This window comes from Bos grunniens, chromosome 11 (genome assembly GCF_055505025.1).
Source record: "Bos grunniens cultivar Pamir isolate PY7600 chromosome 11, Bosgru_T2T1.0, whole genome shotgun sequence".
Classification (NCBI taxonomy): domain Eukaryota; kingdom Metazoa; phylum Chordata; class Mammalia; order Artiodactyla; family Bovidae; genus Bos; species Bos grunniens.
In genome coordinates this window covers 101,715,965-101,741,391 of record NC_141175.1, presented here as the reverse complement: position 1 = coordinate 101,741,391, position 25,427 = coordinate 101,715,965, and the positions used below count along the sequence as shown (strand labels likewise).

General features: G+C 47.4%; 1 protein-coding gene across 5 annotated transcripts in view; it reads left to right on the top strand.

Annotated features, from left to right (window-relative positions):
- The first annotated feature begins 7,245 nt into the window (after positions 1-7,245).
- NPAS2 (neuronal PAS domain protein 2) overlaps positions 7,246-25,427 on the top strand; it is a 199,093-nt gene continuing 180,911 nt past the window's right edge. For all 5 annotated transcript variants that reach the window (XR_015137371.1, XM_086327933.1, XM_086327932.1 and 2 more), the window contains exon 1: positions 7,246-7,566. The gene's annotated coding sequence lies outside the window, so the exon portion shown is untranslated. The remainder of the gene's footprint in view (positions 7,567-25,427) is intronic.

Sequence of the window (25,427 nt, the reverse complement as noted above, 5' to 3'; positions counted from 1 at the left end):
CATGGGGTCGCAAAAGTGTTGAATACGACTTAGCAATAAACAACAAGTACATTAAATGACTTCTTCTTGTTTGTTGTTGTTCAGTAGCTAAGTCCTGTCCAACTCTTTGTGATCCCATAGGCAGCAGCGCACCAGGCTCCCCTGTCCTTCACTATCCCCCGGAGCTTGCTTAAACTCATATCCATTGAGTCAGTGATGCCATCCAACCATCTCATCCTCTGTCTCCCCCTTCTCCTCCTGCCCTCAATCTTTCCCAGCATCAAGGTCTTTTCCAATGAGTCGGCTCTCTGCGTCAGGTGGCCAAAGAAAGGATTGTTGCTTCAGCTGCAGCATCAGGCCTTCCAACGAATATTCAGGGTTGATTTCCTTTAGGATTGACTGGTTTCATCTCTTAGTGGAGTTCAATGGGACATGAGCTGAGAACAGTGAAGGAAGTGCCCGCTTGTGTGTCAACACAGCTGTCTTTCTGCCCTGTTTAGAGGGTGTTTCCCACACAGGTTGGAGAAGCATGTGTCTCAACAGTGGGCCCGTCCCTTCGGAAGTGATTGCTTCCACCCTGTACGTGCTTTAGCTCTGACTCTACAGTTGCTTCTGAAATCCACTCGGCTAATTGCAGGAGCGGAGAAACACCCCCCATTCCTTCTGGCTCATTTACAGCCCACCCACGTTTGCAGCCCCAGCGCTTTCCTTCCTCCAGCTCCTGACACCCTGTACACAAAAGACTTCCCCTCCCTTCACTCTTCTGTGTGCTTTGAAGAGTGTTCCTTTCCCCATCTTGCACAGGCTAACCACTTTTACAGACTGGGAAAGGTGTGTACTATGTAGCACTGTGTGTGGTGCTCAGTCATGCCCAACTCTTTGCAACCCCATGGACTGTAGCCCGCCAGGCTCCTCTTGTCCATGAAGTTTTTCAGGCAAGAAGACTGGAACGGGTTGTCATTTTTCTCCTTGAGGGGATCTTCCCAACCCAGGTCTCCTGTATTGGCAGGTGGATTCTTTACCACTTGCACCACCTGGGTTGTTTAAAAACTTCCTGGGAGCAAATCTGAGCTGAGCATCTCCCCTCTACAAAAAAAAAAAAAAAAATCTAGTTCCAATGAGAAAGGCTACATCCCCGGCCACTGACGTAACCAGAAGGATGACCAGACATAACAGTTGAGCAAGGCCTCCACCTTGCTGGCCCACCCTGGTCCCCCTCTCATGGGCCAAGTGAGGGAAGCTTAACTGTCACTCAGACTCACTTTCACAGGATGAGTCTGCTTTCATTCCCAACCTGTATAACCTAGAGCTGGTTTGAAGACCACATGTGTTGACCAAAGGCCACTCCCATCCAGGCCGTCACCAAAGTCAAACAGGGCCTGCCCTTGGTGAGAGGCCGATACACCAATAACACTACATATCGGCCCAGTGCGTTTCTTTCTTTCTGCGGCTTATCAGGACCAAGTGTCACTGTTTTGCCAACCCCAAGCCCTCATCCTGGATTTCTATTTCAAGTGCTTGGAAGAGAGCTGATTCAAGAGTGGAGTAAAGATATATTAATAGCTGATGTATTGAGAGGAGAACAAGGGAAAACGGAGACGAGAAATGCACATCCACTGAGCAGTACATGCCTGCTTTGGCGCCAGTTCTTTATCCAGCAAGATCTCATGGGGAGTGAATGATGCCACAAATATCCTTGTGTTGGCATCTCACACAGCCAAGAGCTAGGTCTGGTGGGAGGAAGGACCACGGGAGCAGCAGTCTTCAAGCAAGGATCAAACCCTGCTCTGCCACGTATCTGCCAACACCCTGAAGGTACCTTGAGCGGAAGTCAGATTTCTTCTCTGTTGCTAGGAAATCCTAAATCACTTTTTTATAGGGCCTTCTGAAATGAGGTCACGTAAATTCCTGGCATATGTTAGACAAATGTTACCTGTTATTACAGAAAGCACTGTTTACTAAAATGTTAGCTTATTTTCTCAAGTCTCTTATTGAATTTATTACAATATGGCAATATGCCTTCTGTTTCTTGGTTTTTTGGTTTTTTGTTGGCCCTGACCAGGGATCAAGCCCAAACCTCCTGCATTGGAAGGCGAAGTCTTAACCACTGGACTGCCAGGAAAGTCCCTAAAATACCAGTTTAAAAAACTCACCCAGACAACGTAATATTATTCTGTGCTGATGGAGAAAACTTAAGTTCATTTTAAGAAGAAGCCAATATGAAAAGCTAGGTACTGTGTGATTCCAATTATGTGACATTCTTGAAAAGGCGAAGTTATGGAGGCAGTAAAAAGATCAGTGATTGCCAGGGTTTAGGAAAATGGAGGGAAGAGCAGGCGGAACACAGGATTTTCAGGGCAGTGAAAATACTGTTTGATGCTATAATGGCAAAGGCCCGTCATTATACATTCATCTAAAGCCACCAAAATATAACACCAATAGTCCACCCTGATGCAAACTCTGTGTTAGTCGCTCAGTCATGTCCGACTCTTTGTGACTTCATGGACTGTAGCCCACCAGGCTCCTCTGTGCATGGGATTTCCCAGGCAAGAATATTGGAGTGGGCTGCCATTTCCTCCTCCAGGGGAGCTGCTTGACCCAGGGGTCAAACCTGTGTCTTCCTCATTGCAGGCAGATTCTTAGCCATCTGAGCCACCAGGGACACCGTGAAAACTAGAAATCTGGTGTTAACAGTGTGTCAGTGGAGGTTCGTGGATTGGAACAGATGTACCACTCTGGTGGGCAATGTTGACTGGGGACTGGCGGAGGGGATTGGAGACTATGTGAGAACTTAGTACTTTCAGATCAATTTTGCTGATAATCTAAAACTGCTCTAAAATGAATTTGAGCAGACTCCAGGAGATAGTGAAGGACAGGAGAGCCTGGTGTGCTGCAATCCATGGGGTTGCAAAGAGTTGGACACGACTTAGTGACTGAACAACAATAAAACTGCTCTAAAATTAAAGATTATTTTTTTAAAAAAGGATCCCCTTAGGAGAGAAATGGAACCTCAAATCAAACTTTGGGCTTCCCGGTGGCATTAGTGGTAAAGAACCTGCCTGCCAATGCAGGAGACAGAAGAGACTCGGGTTTCATCCTGGGTTGGGAAGATCCCCGGGAGGAAGGCATGGCAACCCACTCTAGTATTCTTGCCTAGAGAATGGACAGAGGAGTCTAGCAGGCTACAGTCCACAGGGCCACAAAGAGTTGGACATGACTGAAGTGACTTAGCACACATGCAAAATCAAACTTTGAGACTATGTATGTGAAGGGACTTCTTGGGGTGCTTAACTATAAGCAAAGATTATTTTCAAGTGCCCATATTATCAACAGTCTTCCCACCTCTTTTTCCGGAGGATGTGTGTGTGTGTGGTGTTTGCACACACTCACACATACCATTTCCTCCTGTGGTCCTTGGAAGCACTGCAGTCAACTAGCAGGGATTAGCTGAGGCTTTGAGGCTTTGTCACCTCCAGACTCCGCCAGCCCAGATTTCTCCCTGGGCCCGCCACGCCAGCTTTGTAAGGAAATCTTACTTCGTTCTTTGGTTTGCCAGCCACATGATCTAACGGGCAGCAATGCCAAGTCCAGTCCTCACTCTCCCAGGCAAGTTGCACAAGGCCTGGATTCTTTCCTGGGAGCATCCTCAGGTTGAGCCTACTGCAGTGCCTGAATCCCACCCAGCACTTTGCTCTCGCTATGAAGCTTCTGCAGAAACAAGGCATTCACATTCTAACCTTGGCATTTCAAATGCACGTGGACATTCTTGAATCCTTCTTCTCTGGGTGCTCATCAGCCCTGGCCTTTGAGTATTTGATTTCCAGTTATGGGCTCTAAGGTCTCTTCTTCATCCTCATTCTGACCCAACTTCCCCTTCTGCCTCAGTTGTAAAAATCTTCTTCCCTAGCACATTATTCTACTCAGTGATGCATAGAATTGTATTTTCTCTTTTTAAATTTTAAGTGAAAACTACTACTCAGAGATGTAAATCCATAAAACAGCTTCTGGGCATTCATTAAAAAAAATTTTTTTTAAGGCCCCTCTATCTTACAATTAGTCCCCCAAAATGTGATGATATCATCTAGCATGGAACACTGTACTTGGTGTTTCTCCTGAAGTGTGAGTTTAACTTACTGACTTTATATGTCTAGGGGGTGGTGCTTCTGGTAAAGAACCCCACCTGCCAATGTAGGAGACACAGGAGACATGGGTTCAAGCCCTGGGTTGGGAAGATCCCCTGCAGAAGGGAATGGCAATCCACTCCAATATTCTTGCCTGAAGAATCCCAAGGAAATAGGAGCCTGGCAGGCTCCATGGGGTCGCAAAGAGTCAGACACGGCTGGGCACACACGCACAACTGCATACACTAATATCGGTCCCAGATTTGAGCTAGTACTGTAACTCTTGTAATCATCCACATGTTCTCACCCGTGCATAGCACCATATACAGATACTTCTACTGTATATATTTTGAGAATTTAACCAGCTAAATATTTTTAATCAGGATATGCCACAACTTCTATGAGAGAAAAGAATATCTGATTAGACTGCAAAAACTTCAGATAGTTTCTCTGCTACCTTTAAAGATTGATATAACCAACTAGAATGAATCATTTCCTCTCCCTCCCACCCATAAATAGTCATTCTTTGAAAACTAGCTGGGGTTCCTGGATGTATCACTGCAACATTCATTCATTAATAAATCCATGTTCTTTTAAAGGACGAACCATCTGAGACTTGAGAATTTCCCCAAATTGACAATGTGGTTTTGCAATAATTTCTTTTGCTCTAGGCTGTACATTTGGAATAATGCACAGATTGAGCCAATGTGACTTTGTTATCTGGCTGATGAAAAATCCTAACAGCAATGTCACTTCCTCCAGGAAGCCCATCCTTATTCCCTCTCTTGAACGCAGGTCACTAGGTCTTGTGGCACTCACCCTATTGGCCTCCTCTTTATCCCTGCCTCCACATTGTAAACCCTTCTTGTACAGACATAAACAGCTGTCAAGTTTCCCTCCATTGCTCACAGGACAGGCCCAGCCTGATTCATGAGAAGCCTTCAACAAATGCCAGTTAAAGGAACTGAACTGCCAAGTGCAGAGAATGAACAGGAGGAAAATGTCCCTCTTCAACTCTGCTTGGGTCCTGACTGGGTTCTCTGCTGCAGATCCACTCCCCTTTATGCTCAGACAGGTGGAATTAACACTAGGAGACAGGATGGCATCTGGAGTGAGTACAACGACATATACAACATCTCCATGATCAGAAGGCAGGAGCCACACATTTAATGGGAGATCCTACCAGGCAACAGGTGAAAACAGACCCTAGCAAAAATACCTGCTGCACGGTGGGGCAGCTGCGCCTGCTGGATTATTTCTGTAGACCATTTGTTTTCTAAAAGATCATTTAAAGATGGTTCAGCTGGTTCCCAAAAGGGAGAAGGAGGAGGGAGCTGAAATCTCTTTCAAAGCAAGAAAGGAAGGGAGGTGACTTTAAATTCTGCATTAAATCCGGTTAAGAGCATAGAACTTTATCCTTTAGTAGATATTAGTCATAGCCTCACAGTAAGGGCAGGGTGAAACCTACTTGCCCGAAGGAAAGGGAGGGGGTAGAAAAACAAAGCAACATAAAGTTTTCAACTGTTCTCCTTTTGGAAAGGGAGGGACTTCAAAACCGCAACGTGCCAAATGCCTCCTTCTCCTTCTTGAAAAGCCCTACAAGCCTAAGAATAACAGCTTCTCAGGATGCGCAAAGCTCCTGAGGGCTGATTATTTTTCAGGAAGAGAATTAGACAAAAATAATGCAAGTGGGAAATAAAGAGAATGACCTACTTTACAGGGGGGAAAAGGGAGGTCTGTGTGAACGTTTTGATCTAATTGACAGTGCCGAGTTGCATGCCCAAATAAGGCGCTGTGGGTCGGGTCTGCGCTGGAGAGGGTTTGTCTTGAGCTCGGAGAAAATAAAGCCAGGGCCCTGGAACCGAGTGGGGGGGCCCATCTGATGTTCTGAGAGGCCTGGGAAGATAGTGTGATGGGACAGGACTGGTGGGGGCACTTTCCTCTAATTGTACAAAGGACCCGGGGACATCTGAAAAAGGCAGCTGGGCGCCGAGCGCTGCGCCAGGCAACATGCCTCTGTGATGTCCCGGGGGTGACCTCGCGGGGATGGGGAACCTATCGCCTCTTTGGGGCTTCTTCCCTGGCGCCTAGGATGGACAGGGGTTCGTGAGTCTAGAGGAGCCGGGACACCGTTCCGGGCCCCGGGGCGCGTGGTCTTTCTTTCCCACCCGACTCTGTCTCGGAGCCCCGCAGAGGTTGCAACAGCAGCTTCGGGCTCCCCGGACTGTTTATGCGCACGTGTCTGTGTTCGCTGTTTGCGGGAGCCTTGCTGAATGCCTCCTTGTTTTCTCGCGCGCACTGCTCCAGCTTCTTCTCTTTTTTTTTTTTGGATTCTCGCCTGTCTCCTCCCACAGAGGGGGAAAAAAAAAAAAAAGGTCACGTATGTTTGGAAAAATATGTAGGTCAGTGGAACATTTCCTGCACTGGTGCAAAAGGAGAGGAGGGCAGCGGGGGAGGGGAGGGAGCCGCAGCTTGGAGCTCCGGGTGCGCGCTCCTGGCCGCGGCCCCCAAGCCCTATAGGAGGGGCTCCTTTCCATCCTTGACCCATTTTCCGGACCGGCTACGTTCGCTTCGGAAGAAACAGTGATCGTTCCTCCCCAGCAGGCGCCGCGGTCCTCTGCGCTCGCCTGCGTCTCCCTGATCCCCGCCCGCAGCTCTCCGGGAAAGCGCAGTGGTCTGCGCGCAGGGCTGCCCCACGAGGACGGCGTGTTGGGGGCCGCGGTGGCGCGCTGGCCCCCCAACGCACTGGACAGCGGGGTGGCAGCGCGCAGGGGAGGGCGATTCCCCGCCACCCCCACTGACAACTTGAACGGGACCTCCACTGGCCTCTCCTTCGGACAGTTCCCCTCTAAGCACATCCCGTCCCCGCCCCGCACCCTCGGCCGGACCATGCCGCGCGTCCCCGGCAGCCGCCCTGCGGTGGAGGCCTTGGGCGCGGGTGTCTCCGCCGCTCAGGGAAGCTGAGGGGTGGGAGGTGGGTCCAGGGGTCCATCTGCTCGTAGGGAGCGCAGGGTGCTGGTCCCAGGCTGGGTCGCGGCCAGGGCCCGGCTTGCGGCCAGGAGACACCCGGCCGGCTGCGGCCGCGGGAGCGCAGGGAAGGAGGAGGAGGAGGAGGAGGACCGAGAGGAGGCGGGAGGAGGGCGGGGGAGGAGGAAGAGGCGGCGGCGGCGGCAGCGGCGGTGGCGGCGGCGGCGGCGGCTCCTCTCCCCGCCGGCTCTGCGTGCGGAAGAGTTTGCCGCGCGAGCAGCCGGCCTCCCGCAGGAGCCTAGAGACGCACGGCGGCGGCGTAGCTTTGAGACCCGCAGCCGCGGCGGCGGCGGTAGCAGCGAGAGCAGCGCCTCCCGCCGCCGCCCGGGAGGAGCTCGCCGCGCCCGCTCGCCGCCTCGGCTCCCAGCGGCGGCGGGAGGCGCGTCTCCCGGGCCCAGCCCGCGCCCGGCCCCGCGGGGCCGCCCCGGCCCGCTCCGAGGTAAGGGCCGAGCCCCGGGACGCGGGGCCCCCGGATGGGAGGGCGCGCGCGCAGGTTCGTGGGACTTGATCACCTGCCTGCCGGCGCGGTGGACGCACGGAGCGGGGAGGGACGCCCCGGCCAGGGACTGCGCTTCGCCGGGGGCCTGGGGCGCAGGGCGGTTGGGTCCCCACCCCCAGCCCCTGGTCCTGCAGCGGGAACATCGCGTCCTGCGGGATCGCGGCGGCGGCCGGGCGGGTAGTGTCCGTGTGCGTCTCGCCGTAGGAGGCAGAGGATGAGACACCCCGATCCGGGGTGCTCAGAGAGTACCGTCGGGATGGGTGGAGGCCGTGCCCTGGTAGCAGCCTCGAAGGTCGCCCAGAGGTTTCCCTGAGCCCCATCGCGCGCTCTCCAGAGCGTGGGGCGCCGGGGACCCCCGGAAAGGGTGGCATGCGCGCCCCGGGCCCACGATCTCAACGGGTCCCTAGATTGGAATTGGTTCCGGGCCATAATGGGTGCCGAGCCTGCACCCTGGACACGCATAGCCCGGCCCTGCTCGCCGCCTTGCTCCCCAGGTTGGATGCCAGCGCGTTGTTTTGTTGGGAGGTGTGCTCCCTCCCACGAGCCGAGGAAGGAGGCTTACCTTTGACCTTTCCAGAGATCCGCACGGAGCGGGTAACCTGGGGGTAGGGAGGTGTACGAAAAGGCCAAATTAAAAACAAACCCCTCTTCTCTATCTGCCACTCCTTAACTGCTTAAGGTAAGAAAGTTTGTTTTCAGCCCCATGATTCATAAATAATTAGTAACCAGCTCTGTTGATTAAGCAAGATGGAAACCTTAAAAATATGCACGCACTTCCAGAAAGTCTAAAAGCTGCCACGGTTGTATCCAGGAGGCTTTAGTTCGCAAAGTTGAAAGCCCCTGGGTTCAACAGGTGTTCAGAAGGGGTCTGGAAAGAGAGAACTCGGTGAGTTTGGTCTTTAATGCCTACTCCTTTGATTCATTATATTGATTGGCCTATTTCTTTACGGCAAAATATGGAGTAGTTATTAAATTAATTTAATTAGCAGAGACGAACTGGTCATAATTGATCATTTAGAACCGGAACCATTTTTTTCCTTAATAGGAGGGTTTTCCCCGTTTGGACTTTGCAGTTAATTAGTTCTAAGGCAGTTCCTGGCAGGGTTGAGCTCTGTCCATCCCTCTGTCTAGGAGACACAAACTAACTCAGTCCCTGATCAGTGAACTGACCAACTCATTATGAGGTGCATTAAAAACACAGCAAGTTTTAATTGTTCTTCCTTGGGAGGTGCAAGTTCAAAATTCAAGGGCAAGTTTAACTCTGGCTTTCTGTCCAGAAGATTTCTTAAAGGAGAAGTTTGCCAAAAATTAACCCCGAAATGTATTTTAAAATAACTGCAATAAATATGATGTTTAAAAGAGCTATTCAGGCTTGGATCACTATTTTGCAAAAGCAAAAGATCTGTTTGATTGCACAGCTAAAGCAGGACTGGTAGAAGTATTGGCATTTCTCAGCAGTCTACTTAAAGATTTAGTTAAAAATAAAGTGTACGCAGCAAAGGCTTTCAATAATCGTCTTCCGTCTCTTAGAGAGATGCGAAGTGTGGCTTAGAGGAATTGTAAATACACTGCTGTTAGCCATTTTCTCCTTGGAAATCGATGCATATATTTATTTGCTGATCTGTCCCACTGCAGCAGATGTAAAATTAGTTTGATTCTCAGTGCTCCCCATAGTGACTCCCATGGAGGCCAGAGAAGGGAATATATTCTAGAGGAAATATGTTACGAATAAAATGTTACCTCCCAAAGAGTTAAACATGCCCAGAAAAGAACCAAGTGAGGCATCACTAATTAGCATGTTGAAAAAAAAATTCCCTGATTGGAAGTGAGTGTTCAGATGGTGGCTCAAGAATTCATCTTTCTGTAGAAAATAACAATTGTTTTAAGCTTATTTGATTCTTGTTAAGAGTTTGGGCCCTTTTTACTATTTCTGGCTATGTAATAATGAAAATGATAAACAAACTAATAAAAATAGTGTAAAATGACACATATCATCTGTTATATGTCATGATGAAGTTGAATTCATCTTATTTTTTGGAACAGTCTTTTTTAACTCTTGGTAATCTTTATAGCTGGCTGTTAGTACTGCTACTAGTTTTTAGGTTACACATTCAAAATTAGTGATTTCTTTCAGATTAAAATAACAATGCATGCATATGCTCTTTATATCTTTATATGGTCCTTTATATGGTCCTCCATATACCTATATATGATCATTTTTCAGAAGTCTGGCTTTTGAACCTTAAGCTTCTAGAGGGCTAAGTCCTTTTTCTTGATTTTTAAAACAAGCATATATTTTATCCTTTCCATGAAAAGTCGGCTTTTCCATGGTGATCCGAGCACTGACTGTCCCTTGCCTGATCTCAGGCACAGAGAGGCATTTCTTTCCCAAGAGAGGTCAGATTGTGAGGTGTTGAAAATAGCCCAGTAACACCGTATTCTTGGCTTTCTTACAGCCACGGTCTAATTGGCTGCATTAAAGAAGCATCTGATGGAATTTTGCATCTAAGTGGTGGCAAAGATACACGTTACTTGCTTACAGAAGTGTTTGACTAGCAGGTTCCTGATCTTTACTCTTATGTGTAGCAAAGATAGGAGACCACGTTCATATTCCATCCAGCATCTCACCCCTAGGAGGCCTTGTTCATCACTGATGCTCAATAATAAGTAGGTGTAGGAAACAAGCTGACTTGTGGATGACAGTTATCCAAAGGGTTAGAAATTGCTGAATGCTAATGGGGTACTTAACTCTGAGTAATTCTAGTTTAAATCTGAAGATGATTAATAGCACCTTAGAGCACTAAATAAACACTTATTAAATGTGAACATATGTTTAAAGGGGGCATGTTTTTAATGCAGTCTTTAAGGCACTACTGTTTCTCACTGAATTCTTTGAGGTTGGGGACCACTTGGCATTGTAAGCAATCTCTTAGGGGAAGTTCCCTCAGAGATCACTTGAACTTCTGTGGGTCATAAGACAATGTGTGGTTTTCCATAAGATGATTCAGAATAGAAACCAGAGTTTAATCTTCTATGTTGATGTGAAACAAAGCAAAACAAAAATGTATTAAAAAAAAGGAGGGTGCAGAAGATGGTATGTCAAACTTTACAGTGTAGAGTAGCATTGATTGTCTGGGGACCTTGTGAAGGGCAGGTGCTGACTCAGCAGGTCTAGGTTGGAACCTGAGAGCCTGCATTTCTTAAAAGCTCCCACATGCTCCCGAAACTATGGCACTCTAGAAGGTTCTGGAATGTTGTCAACCCAATTCAGCCGGTGTAGCATCTACTGCATAGAAGGACCAGGTGATAGAAAAAGAAAGAACATGGGTCCTCCCTGGCCTCCAGGAACTGACACAATGAGAGAGAGAGTCTTTCTAGACTGAACTGAGGCTCCAGGACACTCCTCTTCAGTGTGGTGGTGGCCTGACAGGGGCCCAGGAAAGAGGTTTTTTCTGGTAGGGCTCCCACGCTGGCCACCCTTGACCTCTAGTTTTCTTTGAATGAGAAGCTCTGTGACTCGCCAGGAAATAAAATGCAGATACTGAAATCAGACAGATCTGGGATAGCCTTCCTGCTCAGCTACTGTGTGACTTGGGGCAACTTTTTCTTTAATCTTCCTGAGCCTCAGTGTCCTAGTTAGAAGAATAGTGGGAATAACGCTTACCTCATCAAGGTAGGTAGGATGACCAGTGAAGGAGACACATCAGAATAACAGAAAAGTGTGTGTTAGTCACTCAGTCACGTCTGACTCTCTGTGACCCCCTGGACTGTAGCCTGTTAGATCCTCCATCCATGGGATTTTCCAGGCAAGGATACTGGAGTGGGTTGCGGGGTTGCTTTTATTACTGCTGATGGGAGAGGAGAGGCTTTTAGGCATGGAGGAAGAAGAGGTTCCTAAAAATACTTTTGCACATAGTTCACCAACTAGAGATTCCATTTGGTTAATCAGCAAACCCAGGGCTGGCAGGAGAGAACCTGGCCCGGGGATGGAGCGCGGGCAGCCGTGCAAGGTAATGGATGCAAAATGGGATGATGAGTAGCACCCACTTCTCCACTCTTCTGCAGGACCCTGGCTTCTGGTGAGCCCTGCTGGTACCCTTCTAGCAATGTATTTACCTGAGGCTGTTCCCGGTACTCACCCTGTAGGTTCTGTTGATCAAGACCGACTGGTGTTGGTGGTAACCAGGCACGCCTTAACAATATGTTTCGGAGGGAAGGGCATTGGTGTGTCCCTTTCTGGGCCCTTTTAAGGGTCAGAGCCATCCATCGGCCCTCTTCAGTTTAGTGGGAGTTCCCTGAAGGCAGTGCAGCGTGAGTGGGAATTCGCCACCCAGCACATTATACTTCATGCTCTGAGCTGATTACTTCCTCCTGACTTCTGGGGAAGGCAGATGTTCCAAGGCAGAAGTCTCCTTCACCCTGACTTTAGGGGAAGTCATCTGTTTTTCCCAGTTGGCACGAATGGTAAAGAACCTGCCTGCCAGTACAAGAGATGTAAGAGGCGCAGGTTCGATCCCTGGGTCAGGAAGATCCCCTGGAGGAGGAAATGGCAACCCATTCCAGTATTCTTAGAGCCTGGAGAGTCCCATGGATGGAGGAGCCTGGAGGGCTACAGTCCATGGAGTTGCAAAGAGTCGGACGCATCCGAAGTGACTTAGCATGCAAACTGGGCAGCCCTCAAAATGCCTCCACCACTATTGCTCTCGCGTGTATGTTTGTGAGTTCTGCTTATTACTTACAAAGGACACTTCTCTGCTCCCATTCCCACTCCTGCTCCGCCAAAATAAACCTTGAAAACCAAGTGCAAGAGAACGGCAATGGGTTTGTGGCCCTGTGATGTGTATGAGGGAAGGACTAGTGATTGAACCCAAGGCCATGAAGGGGGTATGATAACAGGGGAAGTGTCAGGGAATACTTAAAATGGAAACCAGAGCAGAGGCGGGACCCAGGGTTCCAACTCTGTGGGTGTTGATGCTTTGATGAAACCATGGAGGATTATGTCCCAGGTCACTGAAAACCGTCCGGGCTTCCCGTGGATACAAGCCCCACTAAAGGAAAGCAGGTGACTGAACCCACCTGAGTGATCCTTCCAGCCTCCTCTGAACCAAAACCCGCACAGGGCAATCTCAGGAGGAATCTCTGTACCCTGTGAGACTCATAATATTGAGAACTGGAGAACACTGTAAATGTTACTATTTTTCTGTTTTAAATGTATACTTATTTTTTGGCAAGTACAGAAAAGATTGAAGAAAATGGAGATTACCCACAGTCTCAAGGTGTATTACCCTTCATTCTTTTTTCTGTGCTTAAACATTTTTTTTAATGTTAAATTAAAAAAATGATATAATCTTATAAAAATTTCACACAATCCAGAACCACTTCTAGTAAAAAGATCCCCTTCACCCTCTGGCCCTACTAATGTTGTTCAGTCACCAAGTCGTGTCCGACTCTTCTTGACCCCATGGACTTCAGCATGCAGGGCTTCCTTGTCCCTCACCATCTCCTGTAGTTTGCTCAAGTTCCTGTCCATTGAGTCAGTGATTCCATCCAACCATCTCACCCTCTGTCGCCCTCTTCTCCTTCTGCCTTCAGTCTTTCCCAGCATCAGGGTCTTTTCCAGTGAGTCAGCTGTTTGCATCAGGTGGCCAAAGTATTGGAGCTTCAGCTTCATCATCAGTCCTTCCAATGAGTATTGAGGGTTGATTTCCTTTAAAACTGTCTGGTTTGATCTCCTTGCCTTTTAAGGGACTCTCAAGAGTCTTCTCCAGCACCACAGGTCCAAAGCATCAATTCTTCCACACTCTGCCTTCTTTATTGTCCAGTGTTTTTTTTTTTTTTTTGCCTCCTAGAAACTTGATTTTGCTCAGGGGTCCACTCTCCTCCACATGTCTCAGGGGTAAATCCTGATTGGCTGAGCAACTGCTGGTGGGCCTGCAATCCCACCAGTGATTGGCTTAGGGTGAACAGGTGGCCCTCCTGATCAATCAAACAGGAGGGTAACTTAGTGGGCGACTTTCCTGACTCTTAAAAAGAGATGTAGGAGGAACCAGCCACTTTTTTTCTTCTGGACACAATGCCTGTAAGTGGGGCAGCTGTCAGCCAACAGAACGGGCTGGGCCAGGTCCCAGCTGACCTGCCAAAGAATGCAAAGGTGAAGAATGGGGCCTCTACAGTGCCCCTGAATTACCCAAGAGGAAGCTCTGATTTGGGACCTTCCTAACCTCTTAAAGGAGGTCAAGTTGGATTTTTTTGCTAGTTGTAACCAGAATCATCCCAACTGACCCATCCCTCAGCTCTCCTCCCTGTTGGAGAGTTGATTGTTGCTAACCATGCGGGTGTAATCTGCTACTCATTTTCACTGCATTTACGTGTATACCATGTATGTACATTTTCTTTTCAAACTAACATTATTCATTTTGCACATTTTATTTAGTGACTTGTGTGTGTGTGTCATGAGATTTGGGGGGTCATTTTTTTTATATCTACTTTATTCTTTTTAAAGGTTACATAGTTGCACTCAGAGGTATGGCTGACACATAATTGATTTAACCCATTCCCTATTGTTAAACATTTATCATTCTTTATTTCTTATTGTTCAGTCACTCAGTCATGTCCAACTCTTCTTGATCCCCAAAACTGCAGCACGCCAAGCTTCCCTGTCCTTCATCATCTGCTGGAGTTTGCTCAAACTCATATCCATTGAGTCAGCGATGCCATCCAACCATCTCATCCTCTGTCATCCCCTTCTTCTCCTGCCCTCAATCTTTCCCAGCATCAGGGTTTTTTCCAATGAGTCAGCTCTTTGCATCAGGTGGCCAAAGTATTGGAGTTTCAGCTTCAACATCAGTCCTTTCAGTGAATATTCAGGGTTGATTTCTTTAGGATTGACTGAGTTGATCTCCTTGCAGTCCAAGGGACTCTCAAGAGTCTTCTCCAGCACCACAGTTTGAAAGCATCAATTCTTCAGTGTTCAGCCTTCATTATGGTTCAACTCTCACATCCATGCATGAATACTGGAAAAACTATAGCTTTGACTGTACAGACCTTTGTCCACAAAGTGATATCGCTGCTTTTTAATATGCTGTCTAGGTTTGTCATAGCTTCTCTTCCAAGGAGCAAGCATCTTCTTTTAATTTCATGGCCGCAGTCACTAACTGCAGTGATTTTTGAGCCCAAGAAAATAAAGTCTCTAACTGTTTCCATTGTTTCTCCATCTTTTTGCCATGAAGTGATGGGACCAGATGCCATGATCTTCATTTTTTGAATGTGGGGTTTTAAGCCAGCTTTTTCACTCTCCTTTTTCACCTTCATCAAGAGGCTCTTTAGTTCCTCTTTGCTTTCTGCCGTAAGTGTGGTGTCATCTGCATATCTGAGGTTATTGATGTTTCTCCCAGCAACCTTGATTCCAGCTGTGCTTCATCCATTTCACCTGATATACTCTGCATATAAGTTTAAATAAACAGGGTGACAATATACAGCCTTGTTATACTCCTTTCAAAATTTTGAACCAGTCTGTTCTTCCATCTCCAGTTCTAACTGTTGATTCTTGACACTCATACAGGTTTCTCAGGAGGCAGGTAAGATGGTCTGGTATTCCCATCTCTTTAAGAATTTTCCACAGTTTCTTGCGATCCACACAGTCAAAGGCTTTAGTGTAGTCAATGAAGCAGATGTTTTCCTGGAATTCTCTTGCTTTTTCTGTGATCCAGCGGATTTTGGCAATTTGATTTTTGGTTCCTCTGCCTTTTCTAAATCCAGCTTGTACACGTGGAAGTTCTTAGTTCTTATACTATTGAAGGCTGGCTTGGAGAATTTTGAGTATTACTTTACTAGCATGTAGAAAGAGTGCAGTTGTGCGGTAGTTTGAACATTCTTTGGCATTGCGTTTCTTTGGGATTGGAGTGAAAACTGACCTTTTCCAGTCCTGTGGCCACTGCTGAGTTTTCCAAATTTGCTGGCATAGTGAATGCAGCACTTTCACAGCATCATCTTTTAGGATTTGAAATACCTAAGCTGGAATTCCATCACCTCCACTAGCTTTGTTTGTAGTAATGCTTCCTAGGGCCCACTTGACTTTGCATTCCAGGATCTCTGGCTCTAGGTGAGTGATCACACTATTGTGGTTATCTGGGTCATTAAGATCTTTTTTGTGTAGTTCTTCAGTGTAATTCTTGCCACCTCTTCTTAATATCCTCTGCTTCTGTTAGGTCCATACCATTTCTGTCCTTTATTGAGCCCATCTTTGCATGAAATGTTCCCTTGGTATCTCTAATTTTCTTGAAGAGATCTCTAGTCTTTCCCATTCTATTGTTTTCCTCTATTTCTTTGCCCTGGTCACTTAGGAAGGCTTTCTTATCTCTCCTTGCTATTCTTTGGAACTCTGCATTCAGATGGGTATATCTTTCCTTTTCTCCTTTGCTTTCCCTTCTCAGCTCTTTGTAAGGCCAGGACTACTTCCCAGGGAACCACGACTTTATTTCTACTTTCTGACTATTATGAACATTGTGTTAACTTCCTGATCTGTATATTTTCAGATACATTTCAGATTTTCCTCTGGGATTACTAGTGGAGTATTCCTGGGTAAAGAGCCATACCTCTTTGAAAGACGGATGGATGCTGCCAGGTAGATGGCTGAAACAGTGTTGAAGGATGCTGTATCCCCATGTTTTAAGCCTACATGCTCAGTTGTGTCCAACTCTTTGAGATCCCATGGACTGTAGCCCGCCAGGCTTCTCTGTCCATGGGATTCTCCAGGCAAGAATACTGGAGTGGGTTGCCATTCCCTTTTCCAGGGGATCTTCCTGACCCAGGGATCAAACCCCCATCCCCTGCACTGGCAAGCAGATTCTTTACTACTAGCACCACCTGGGAAGCCATATCTTAACCAAAATCCAAATCACTGAACATTAAATGCATATGTAATTTTAATGGCTACATGATAGCCCATGATAATTGTTGTTGGAGTGTTTCATTGGCTTATGAAGACACACGAGAATATTGAGATGGAGGCTATGAAAACTGACTAGACATAATTAACCTTGCTGTAATCTACAGAGAGTTCTAAAATGGTGTTAGGAGACACACTCCTCCAGTGATCTATTTCCAAGAAAACTGGAAGGAGCCTTCTAGTTTTCCAGACCCTTCCAGACCCTTTCCAGCCTTCCAGACCCTTCTCAATCCAGACAGATGGTGGGCTGCCCAAGCATCTTTCTTTTTAAAAAAATTTTTTTTAATTTATTTTCAATTGGAGGATAATTACTTTACAATATTGTGTTGGCTTCAGCAATACATCATCATGAATCAGCCATAGGTATACAGATGTCCCCTCCCTCTTGAACCTCCCTCCCACCTCCCACCCGATCCCACCTCTCTAGGTTATCATGCCCAAGCATTTCTAAGAAGCTTTGTTATTTCTGGGATCCACAGAGATTTTAACTCTGATAGGCGTTTGTTCAGTGAATAAACAGTAGTCATTTAAACAAAGATTTCATGCATTGCATGAAGCATAGCTGAAATATGAGTTTGCCGTATGAAATTTTCCAGTTCTGTAGGAAGAGAGGAAAGCAAATGGGATGGATGAAACTCATACGACATGCTAGTCACATTTTCCCACCTTAATGCAGAGGAGAAAATCTAATGTTTCAAGGAAGTCCCCAGGGACAGGGTGATTCCATTTCAAGTCTGGTGCCTAATCATCAGTCCTCCAGTGGCCCTATGGGTCTTTGGAGGTAGTGTCACTAAGAGCCCCGTTTCGGTGAAATTCAGCTCTGTCTTTAACTAGAAAATCCCAGTACTTTTTCAATTTCAGTCTTGGTAGCTTCAATTTTCCTCTGGTTTCATTCTGCAAGGTTAAGGCCTACTTAGAAATAAGCAACACGATCAGTGTGTTCATATCACAGTGTGAACAGTCAGCCTGGCTGTTGTCAGTGTGGGGGGCAGGTCAGACATTACTGAGCCACCCAAGACATTTTTGTGAGGAGGTGGGTTGGAGTGAGACAGGAAAGAATCCATGAGGCTACTGTGTTGATCCAACAAATCGTGTATCTGTTGCATCAACACCTCCATACATGTGTGTGTGTGTGTGTGTGTGTGCATGTGCGTCCGACTCTTTGCAACCCCAAAGACTGTAGCCCATCAGGCTCCTCTGTCCATGCAGTTTTTCAGGCAAGAATACTGAAATGTTTTGCCATTTCTTATTCCAGGGGATCTTCCAAACCCAGGGATCAAACCTGAGTCTCTTTATCTCCTGCTTTGGTAGGCAGATTCCTTGCCACCTGGGAAGCCCACTGTCTACAAAAGGCATGACCTGTGGGGGAAGGGTTGGAGTGAGGGATAGATTGGGAGTTTGGGATTGATATATACACACTGCTATATTTAAAATAGGTAATCAACCAGGACCTGTATAGCACAGGAAACTCTGCTTCAGTTCAGTTCAGTCGCTCAATCATGTTCAGCTCTTTGTGACCCCATGGACTGCAGCATGCCAGGCTTCCCTGTCCATCACCAACTCCCAGAGCCTACTCAAACTCATGTCCATCACGTTGGTGATACCATCCAACCATTTCATCCTCTGTCGTCCCCTTCTCCTCCCGCCTTCAATCTTTCCCAGTGTCAGGATCTTTTCTATGAGTAGGTTCTTCGCATCAGGTGGCCAAAGTATTGGAATTTCAGCTTCAGCATCAGTCCTTCCAATGAATATTCAGGATTGATTTCCTTTACGATGGACTGGTTGGATCTCCTTGCAGTCCAAGAGATTCTCAAGAGTCTTCTCCAACACCACAGTTCGAAAGCATCAATTCTTCAGCGCTCAGCTTTCTTTATAGTCCAACTCTCATATCCATACATGCCTACTGGGAAAACTAGACAGACCTTTGTTGATAAAGTAATGTCTCTGCTTTTTAATATGCTGTCTAGGTTGGTCATAGGTTTTCTTCCAAGGAGCAAGCATCTTTTAATTTCATGGCTGAAGTACTCTGCTTAATCCTCTGTGATAACTGAAATGGGAAGAGAAAAAGATCCATGTATATGTATAACTGAATCACTGTTGCTGTACACCTGAAACTAACACAACATTGTTAATCAACTGTACTCCAACATGAAATTTTTTAAAAAGGAAACTGTGAAAAATAAAAGAGAATTCCTCAAAAAAAAAAAAAAAAAGAAAATGAAAAAAGGATGGACTCAACAAATTAAAAGACATGGCCCCTGGGGTCATCATCATTAACTACATAAGATATCTGTTTCCCTGGAGATCATGTTTGAATAAAACTGTGAAGAAAATGTAAAACCCCCAGCGTTGGTGTGTGTTTGTGGCGAGGCTGGAGTGTTGCCGAGAATGAGTTGTTGGGTAGCTCTGGGCTGTCAGTTCCTCCAGAGCAGAGATTACTCTTGACCTCGCCAAGGTTTTCTTCATGGTCAGGCAGGATTTTATTTCTGTGGTTCTCCTTGCTTCCCTTTTGCAGGGATGGTCAGAGAGACAAACCCATTCACAGAAAATTTGCATGGCAGTTTTGTAGAGGTTTTACGATCTCTACAGCTAGAGAAGTCTCTCCTAGTTCCAAACTTGTCGAGCCCTTGGCGGATAAAAATATCTGGGATTTATGGCTGTAGACAAACTGATGTCATCTGGGGTGAGAGAGCTTCCGATTGTTCAGCCACTTCTAGGTCTTCCCCATGGTGTGTCCACTCTGGCCTGTGGCTCTCGGCTCTCAACACTGAGAGGGCGAGGTGGCCCTGCTCTGGGTGGTCCCAGGATCCTGGAAGCACTTGTCACCCCTCCACTCCCTCTTGAAGAATCTGTTGCTCACTCCCAAACACCAGGTCTACCAACAGAGGGTGGCAGCTCGGGAAAAAACGTCCACCCTCTGACTGTCACTCACCTTCACTTTGACTGGATCTGGGGAGGCTCCACTTTTGGAGACAGTGTCCAGGGGAATCCCAAGACCCCTCAATTTTATTTTTTTTTTAGTTTTATTTTATTTTTAAACTTTACAATATTGTATTAGTTTTGCCAAATATCGAAATGAATCCACCACAGGTATACCTGCGTTCCCCATCCTGAACCCTCCTCCCTCCTCCCTCCCCTCCCCTCCCTCTGGGTCGTCCCAGTGCACCAGCCCCAAGCATCCAGTACCGTGCATCAAACCTGGACTGGCGACTCGTTTCATACATGATATTATACATGTTTCAATGCTATTCTCCCAAATCTCCCCACCCTCTCCCTCTCCCACAGAGTCCATAAGACTGATCTATACATCGGTGTCTCTTTTGCTGTCTCGTACACAGGGTTATAGTTACCATCTTTCTAAATTCCATATATATGCGTTAGTATACTGTATTGGTGTTTTTCTTTCTGGCTTACTTCACTCTGTATAATAGGTTCCAGTTTCATCCATCTCATTAGAACTGATTCAAATGTATTCTTTTTAATGGCTGAGTAATACTCCATTGTGTATATGTACCACAGCTTTCTTATCCATTCATCTGCTGATGGGCATCTAGGTTGCTTCCATGTCCTGGCTGTTATAAACAGTGCTGCGATGAACATTGGGGTACACGTGTCTCTTTCCCTTCTGGTTTCCTCAGTGTGTATGCCCAGCAGTGGGATTGCTGGATCATAAGGCAGTTCTATTTCCAGTTTTTTAAGGAATCTCCACACTGTTCTCCATAGTGGCTGTACTAGTTTGCATTCCCACCAACAGTGTAAGAGAGTTCCCTTTTCTCCACACCCTCTCCAGCATTTATTGCTTGTATACTTATGGATTCTGACTGGCGTGAAATGGTACCTCATAGTGGTTTTGATTTGCATTTCTCTGATAATGAGTGATGTTGAGCATCTTTTCATGTGTTTGTTAGCCATCTGTATGTCTTCTTTGGAGAAATGTCTATTTAGTTCTTTGGCCCATTTTTTGACTGAAGACCCCTCAATTTTAGAGTTAAATGAAAGTGGTGGCCTTGATGAGCACAGACCCCTCCCCTGCACCTCACGGCCTGGTCCTGCCTTCTCCACTAGCTCAGTCCACTTTTTCACCTTCGTGGCTGTTATTCACCCCTCGGCATGCTGACTCTTCGTTCCCAGAGCCCCGAGCCCTTCACTAGCTCTTGGATGACTAACAGGATACTTCCAGGCAGGGCTGCAGCCTTCACTCTCTAACAGTTCGGTTAGGACCCAGTGGTCAAATCACTGCCCTGGTCCACATGCATGAGTGTCATTTTCATGACTGAGCCTGAGCTCTGACTGGTGTGTGAGCCCCCTGCACTCCACACCACCCGCAGGGCCAGCAGATAGGCCATCAGGAGGCTCAGTGGGAGAAACAAGAGAAGACTCTTGACGTTAGTTCCTGGCTGCTAAATACAGCAGATGTGGTTGGCTCAGCAGTGTTCAAAGAAACGCGGCAGCACCCAGCTTCCTGCGCAGGGGCCCCTGGCAGCTTTTGGTCCTCTACCCACCTGTGGGCAACAACTCATTCATCTTCATCCTGAGTGTCTAGGTGCTTCCCTGGGAGGTGTTTGAGGCTGGATCTGCCCTGGCAGGTCCTCCTCCTCCTTGGCCAGGGCCTCCATCCCTCATGCTCTGAGAGCAGACACCCACGTCTGGACAGCAAGATGTCCATCCCATTTCTGCCCATGTAGGAGGACCTGCGCCACTGGTTCATGTGGAATTATGGGGTGGGGGTTTTCTGTTTCTCCGCTTATCTCCCTGGGCCTCGACTGCAAAGGCCTGGGGATTAGTGGGGGCTTCCCTGGTAGCTCAGCTGGTAAAGAATCCACCTGCAATGCAGGAAACCCCGATTCCTGGGTCAGGAAAATCTCCTGGAGAAGGGATAGGCTACCCACTCCAGTATTCTTGGACTTCTCCAGTGACTCAGATGATAAACAATCCGCCTGCAATGCAGGAGACCTGGGTTCAGTCTCTAGGTTGAGAAGATCCCCTGGAGGAGGGCATGGGGACCTACCCCAGTATTCTTGCCTGGAAAATCCCCATGGACATAGGAGCCTGATGGGCTACAGTCCATGGGGTCGCCAAGAGTCAGACATGGCTGAGCACACTACATTTTACAAAGAATAGTTCCTTTTGTGATCCTAGTTTCTCTGAAGCCGTGCTGAGTTTGCACCAATCAGCTGTGCAGAGTGGTCCACTGGCTAACCTCTGCTTTTATGGACCAAACCCTTGCTTTCCATGGGGTTTGTGTCTGTGCTCTTGTCTTTTTGTTACGCAGCAGAGTCTAGTCTACCGGGTCGTGGGGCGGCTTCGTTAAGATGAACTCACTTGAGGCTGTGTTTGTGTTTTCTAACAGCTCCGGTTAGCAGCCCTTATATATGTGATGTGGTCTGCTTATATGAGACACCTATGGAAGCCGGAAACCTTTTCCTCCCACATGGCAGCGCTGACCTATGACCTGATTTTAGATTGCAGCGTGGGAGTGGTCATCGCTGTGCGGGTCAGCGGCATCGCTTTTTCGTCTTTATTCGTGCATAGCTGATGTATAACGCCATATGAGTTTCTGGTGTACAACAAGTGATTCGGTTATACATACATACAGACTCTTGCTCATATTCTTGCTTTTCCTTGATGGTCTATCACAGGATACTGAATAGAGTTCCCTGTGCTGGATCTTAGGGTTCAGTTGTTTATCCATCCTGTGTATAGTGGTTTGTAGCTGCTAATCCCAAACTCCACTCCACCCGTCCCTACCCGCCTCGGCGGGTAGAGGAGTCTGTCCTCTCTGTCTGTGAATCTGTTTCATGGATAAGTTGATCCATATCCTATTTTGGATCCCATGGGTAAGTGATACCATGTGGCATTTGTCTTTCTCTGTGTGATTACTTTGCTTGGTATGACCATTTCTAGGCCCATCCATGCTGCTGCAAGTGGCATTGTTTCATTCTTTTGTATGGTGAGTCAGCATCTTTTCACACTGACTTCATGAAGACAGTTTGTGGCCAGTAGCAGAAAGTCGTGACACCCTGACACAGTCGCAGTGGCCAGCTGACCCAGGCAAGCCACATACAGCCCAGAGCCCCGTCTTTTCATCTTAATAGGGAGGCGTTGGTACTGAAGGCTCAGGGAAGAGAAAGGATCTGCCTGCCAAACAGGAGATGCACGTTCGATCCCTGGGTCGAGAAGATCCCCTGGAGGAGGAAATGGCAACCCACTCCAGTATTCTTGCCTGGAGAATCCCATGGACAGAGGAGCCTGGCGGGCTACAGTCCATGGGATTGCAAAGAGCTGGGCGTGACTTAGCAGCTAAACGACAGCATTGATACTGAATGGGGAGAACCAGGAGAAGAGAATGTTTATGAAAGAGTTCCATAAAAATGAAAAGTTTTAGTACTGTTCTTATTACTCACTGCTGTGACCAGCTTGTCATTCAAGCTTCCCCACTTCCAGCTGGGGTACATGCCAGCCTCAAGGTGATTGCTTTTTGAATGAAGTACTTAGTTGGTTGTTTTTTTTTCCCCCACACACAAGGTACATGCTAACAATTAAAAACACAATATAGGCCAGTGTTCTCTTGAAAGCTAACGTCATGGGAAAAAGTGAAATCCTTCAACTGTAGATGCCAGACACTTAGGATGTCTTGGCAGTTGCTTGGCATTGCAGTTTGCTTTCGAAAGCTTTTGCCATTTATAAGAACAAGGTAGCCTGATAACCTTTGGTGTCCAAAAATTCAAACTAAATCAAATAGACTCTGTGTATTCCCATGAAATCTAAGATTTTATGGGATATGTGGGACATTTCACCATGATAAATGTGATGTGCTGTTTCTTGTGACCTTTAGTTTTCTTTTTTTTAAATGTAATTTCATGCAATTTTATTTACATTTTAAATTGGCGTGTAATTGCTTTACAATGTTGTGTTAATTTCTGCTGTACTATATTGAGCATCAGCTATACATATGTACATATATATATCCCTCCCTGAACAGGGTTGACCAGGGGAATTGGGGCTGAGCTCTGATCACCGTGGAAGGGTCCTGTTACCTTCTTGCCATGGCAGAATTTGTTACAGACCCAGGAGTGGTAGTGGGTTTAGCCACCAAGTCGTGTCCAACTCTTTGAGATCCCATGGACTGTAGCCCACCAGAGTTCTTTGTTTATGGGATTTCCCAGGACAGAATACCAGAGTGGGTTGCCATTCCCTTCTCCAGAGGATCTTTGAAACCAGAGATTGAACCCATGTCTCCTGCAGCTCCTGCATTGCAGGCAGATTCTTTACAGCTGAGCCACCAGAGAAGCCCTAGCAGACTGAGACAGGGCCTCAAAGATCATCCAGCACAAGGTAACTCACCTTTTTCCATATGAAAATTAGAGGTTCCGAAAGCAAATGGGACTCTCCCTGTTCCCAGAGCCCGGATCCTGCAGCCTGGCCGACCTGCTCACCCTTCCAGAAGTTTCCATACTTCCCTTTCTCCCTGAGACCTGAGGCTGTTGCTTCTCAGCTGAAATCCAGGCAGTCGCAAGGATGAGGCTTTCCCTGGCCTCGGCTGGCAGTCACTGCCCAGAAGTCCTGGGAGAGGGGAGGCCTGCAGCCCGGAAGGCCACCCTCACCCCAGATCCGTCTTATCTCTCTGGGTGCCACACAATCTGCTTGTGACCGTCAGATAAGGGTGTCAGAGTCCCGGGCTGCCGGGAACAGGGAGGGACAGGCAGTGGCAGGACACGGATCGTCACTTTCACTTCTGGAACCTACTCTCTGGCAGCTGCTGACATCTGACTTCCTTTCAGATAAAAGCGCAGGGCTCACTCAGGATGGAGGACGAAATGCCTCTTTATTTGAACAACTTCCCACAGGGCTTCTCACGTCTGGGTGGCAGGGCCGTGGGGGTATGTGTTGACCGTACTACCTTCCCACCCTTGAACTTTGTCACATGCACCCCCTGGGCCTCTGTTTATCATGTGTGCTCAGTCGCTTAGTCATGCCCAGCAGTTCGCGGCTCCATTGACTGTACCTGTCAGGCTCCCCTGTCCATGGGATTTTCCAGGCAAGAATACTGGAGTGGGTTGCCATTTCTTCCTGACCCAGGAATGGAACCCATGTCTCCTGAGTCTCCTGTGGTGGCAGGTGGATTCTTCACTGCTGAGCCACCTGAGAAGTGCCCTCCTCATCTAAGGGCTAAGCCCCTCTGTTCACAGACCTTGGCTCCTCAAAACATAATCCTCTATCTTCTCACTTTGTACCCCAACCTTTCCTCTACAGACTTTCTTCTTGTCTTAACCCTCTCCAGCCCGATGTTCCCGCGACTTTGTGGGTTAGAACCTCGAATCCCAGATCTGATATCTCAGAGAACATCAGGTGCCTCTGAAGTCACGTGTCCCATTGCGGTGGGAAAAGGAACACTGCGAACCACATCCATCAGAGAAGGTCGCACAGGCTGGGTGGAAAGAGCACGTGACAAAAGGCAGTCTGATTCCATGTTAGTTAAAACATGGGAGAATGAAATGAATGAACTTTCTGTCAAATAGATGCACGGCGGGTGGGTGATGGTGGTGCGTGAACACAGTGCTTACAAGTCAGGGGGTTAGTGTGTGGGCTGTGCTGGGCTTAGTTGCTCAGTCACGTCCAACTCTTTGTGACCCTGTGGACTGTAGCCGGCCAGGCTCCTCTGACCATGGGGATTCTCCAGGCAAGGATACTACAGTGGGTTGCCATGCCCTCCTCCAGGGGATCTTCCCAACCCATGGATTGAACCCAGGTCTCCTGCATTACAGGCAGATTCTTCACTGCCTGAGCCACCAGCAAAGCCCAAGAATACCGGAGTGGGTAGCCTATCCTTTCCCCAGGGGATTTTCCTGACCCA